The 3,758-nt window shown below is 42.4% G+C and overlaps 1 long non-coding RNA gene across 1 annotated transcript; it reads right to left on the bottom strand.

Moving 5' to 3' along the window:
- Positions 1 to 2,270: 2,270 nt before the first annotated feature.
- LOC115356741 (uncharacterized) lies at positions 2,271 to 3,533 on the bottom strand. The gene is made up of 3 exons (XR_003927999.1): positions 3,328 to 3,533; positions 2,605 to 3,022; positions 2,271 to 2,484 (listed from the first exon to the last, which is right to left on the bottom strand). It is a non-coding gene; the product is annotated as an uncharacterized LOC115356741 (long non-coding RNA).
- Positions 3,534 to 3,758: the final 225 nt, after the last annotated feature.

The following is a 3,758-nucleotide window of genomic DNA, read 5'->3' as shown; positions in this document are numbered from 1 at the left end:
TTCTTTTTCAAGGATGGACAGAGGGATCTGTGTATGGATGCACAAACTTTTCCCTGCTCGTGCCACAAGGACCTGGACACTGTTGGAAGGACAATCAATCACTCCTCCATGAAACCCAACTTGATTTTTAATCAATTTTTCATTACTTTTTTTTTTACTTAAACTGATATACTCACTGCACCAATTTTATTTGTAATTGTACAGTATGTGTGCTGTCTGAAATAAATCATTTTACTGAAATAAAGGGACTCAGTGATCACTCATCTACTTTGCATGATTAAATACAATCTCAACATCTAGCACATCAAAATACAGAAGGTCACAAGTAGTGTTTTCAGATATTTTATCTATTGAAGGTATTTTTTCTATTCAGGTATTTTATCTATTGAAATATACTGATTTTTAGCTTATTGTATTTCAATGTAAACATTCTAAAAAAAAAACACCTTACAAGGAGAGTAAAGGCTTCTGATTCTGATTCTGATTCTGACATGCTGATGATTTGCACCCAACCCCCACGTCTGCTGCAGGACATCAGAGCAGCAGAGAGTTTGAGAGGTTTCAGGCATGAAGAAGTAGCTGTGGGTTACATTATCTAATGTGATATTTTCACTGAAGGGCTCTTATTAGTGTTGGGCTCTTTGTACAGTCTGAAATAAATAAATCATTTTACTGCAATAAAGGGGCTCAGTGTTCACTCATGTAGTTTGTGTGACTAAACATGTTCACTGCAGTGACTCTGCACATGTACATCACACTTGACATAGAGCAAATGAAAGCTTAAAATCTCCCCTTTACAGCAATGACAAGCTTTTCCTTCTGTCACACTCTTTTTGTGAAAGTCTGAGTCTCACGCAGCACATTTGGTGAATAGCCTCCAGATATCACCATCCTGGAGGCCATTGGGAATGTCTGTAATTGGACATATGTTGGACCTGATATTTAACAGTAAAGGACAGACAGAAGGTCACAAGTAGTGTTTTCAGATAGAATTTGTTCCAACATTCTACAAACTTGAAAATACACCTCTGTGATTGAAGCAGCAGGAATGAAGCAAAAATTTTGTCCAGATTGGCTGACTGAAATTGCATTTTTTCAGACAATTTGCACTTCCCCTCTTCTGCTTTTCCATATTCATGGTCTCTTTGTCCTTGATTAGATCCATTAGCAGCCAACCCACATCCCCCCTCTACTGTATTTACATATTGATGGGCCCATTAAGATTTCAGCACACCTGGCTTTAACCTCAAGGTGTTTGAACACCTTCCATGAGACTAAATCTGTTTGGTTTCAGTCTAATTTTTAAAATTTAAACCTGGAATGTTTAAAATCAGAGCAGCAGAGAGTTTCAGAGGTTTCATGTACCACCTAGTGGTCAGTGTCTAGATAGCACATTGACTGGTCATATCCTGATTTCTGGAGGCGAAATATTCTCACCCAAGGGTTTTCATTAGTAATGGGGACTTTGTCAGGCCAGACATAACTTATGACATTGATTTAAAGGGAGTCAGTGAGCTCCATGTACTTTTTCTCTGTGATTAAACACAAATTCAGTGCAATGACTCTCTGCACATGTAGCAGAGTAAAAGACAGACAAAAGGTCACAAGGTCACTGTAAAGTCTGTGTGCATTGAGTAGAAAAGGGACTTTACATTTGAGGAGGTTTCCCCTCTTTATGTATATAGTTGTATAAACAGATTGTGAATTGTGTCATGCCACAGAAGGAAAAGCTTGTCCTTGCTGCAAAGGGGAGCTTTTAACCTTTCATTTGCTGTATGACAAGTTTCATTTGAAGTAGCAACAGGGCAAATAACACAGGAAGCATTACTGAAATGTTCGAGAATTGAGTCAGCTCTCCCAGGTGAAGTTTGGGCCCAGAAAGTCAGAAATAAACAAGCTTGGTGTTTGTGGAAAGGTCAGAATTCAGCATTTCCACTGAGCCAAGGCTCATTGACATGAGACCTTGCTAGCATTAAATATCAGGTACAACATGTGGCAAATGACTGACCTGGCGAATGTCCTCCGCTAAGGCAAATGTTGACCACACGAGCTGCTGCACAGTGAGCTCTCAGTCTGGGACAGAAGGAAAAGCTTGTCCTTGCTGCAAAGGGGAGATTTCACCAAAAATTGAAGAAAGCAAGTATGTGGTGCTTGGTGTCACAGTGTTGTGGACTCTTTGGTTGTGCCCAAGTGATCACCGAGGCACGTAAGCCCCCACGCCACGTCAAGGCAGAGTCCATGTGGAGGTTTTTTTTTTTATTTTTTTTTTATATATTTTATTTTTTCAAAAACAACATGGAGGACTAATGAGGTGGACTCGGCATCCTCATTCTTATTCTCATGAGGATGAGGATGCTGCTGGTGCGCAGACCTAAGGAGAAGGGGAAGGGAAAGTAGAAGGGGAAGGGAAAGTAGAAGGGGAAGGAGAAGGGGAAGGGAAGACTGCCCGAGGGATCTTCATCCTCCTCTTCCATCTTTGGGCATCTGTACATCAGTGAACATGGTTTTTCAAGTGTTTGTGCATAATATCCATAGAATATCCATTATTGGTCACTTTAAATGCTCACACATTCAAATAAAACAGTATAACTATACATATCTTACCTACTGGTGGTGTCCCGTCATGCATGCGGGCATATATCATGTCTCTTTTCTGTGATTTAGATGGGATCATTTTGTCGGCGGCATGAAGTCTGTCAGGAAGTGCCAGGAGATTTTGCAAGTTGCAAAAAAAGACTTCCTGAACCTCTATGGGAAGTTGATCACCAACCAGCCCATCACCGAAAATGAAAAGACCATGTACCGCTATTACCTGGAGGCGGTCATGGTGTTTCAGCATTTTCAGCGCCCAGGAGCCGTGGAGGGCATGACTGTAAGTTGAATGTGACTGTTAACTTGATGAGCTGCCTCCTGGTTATTTGTAAACGTGTTATCGGAATCGGCAGCACGGTTCCGAATCAAAATCTCCCTGGGCCAGACAGCTTCGTCTTCCCCCGGCTGCCGGAGCCGACCAGTATGACGCCTGTAATAAGACAAAAATAAAAAAAAAAAAAACAAAATAAACCATTATGGCAGTGTCAAATAACAAAAAAAATAAAAAGGAATGGATATAGCTCAAATACTGGCTGGACATGACGTGCTGCCGAGGGGGGCTGCCGGAAGACCAGGCTGCTTGTGTGCCGCCATGCGATCGCCATTAAGACAGAACGTGTCTTCGTCGACACAAATGAGCAAGTCAGATTGTGAATATGATGCCTGCTGAGAGGACATCAGCCGCGGTTGTAGTGGTGTAAAAGACACAAGGGATAAGAAATAACAAAGTCTTACCTCGTCTCATTGTGCTCAGCCATTGTATCTGCAGCAAAAACAGACAACAAGCTAAAAACAACAAGCTAATAAACAACAATCAAAATCACAGCAAGTACAGCTGCACCTTTATACCTGACTGTGGGCGGGACAGTGGGCCTAGCCCACCTGTGTGAAGGAGCCAGTCAGACACGTCATCATCAGAGGGTTTTATTTTGTAGTCCACGCCGCCGGTTCCCCTACGTCACTTCCTTGTACACCGGAAGCTGTATCTTGCGTTAGCAGAGGAGACAACGCGCGGCACGGTGGCAGCATGTCGTACGCAATGAGGTATTTCCCCCTGCAGCGTTACACTTATTTCTCCACAGCATTGTAAATATGCAGTGTTATCCAAAGACAAGGGCTGTAGCTAGCATCCCTCTTACACCGGCGATGTCAGCGCCGACAGGATG

This window comes from Myripristis murdjan, unplaced genomic scaffold (genome assembly GCF_902150065.1).
Source record: "Myripristis murdjan unplaced genomic scaffold, fMyrMur1.1, whole genome shotgun sequence".
Lineage (NCBI taxonomy): Eukaryota > Metazoa > Chordata > Actinopteri > Holocentriformes > Holocentridae > Myripristis > Myripristis murdjan.
The sequence above is the reverse complement of the archived record's forward strand: the minus strand, read 5'-3'. Positions and strand labels throughout refer to the sequence as shown.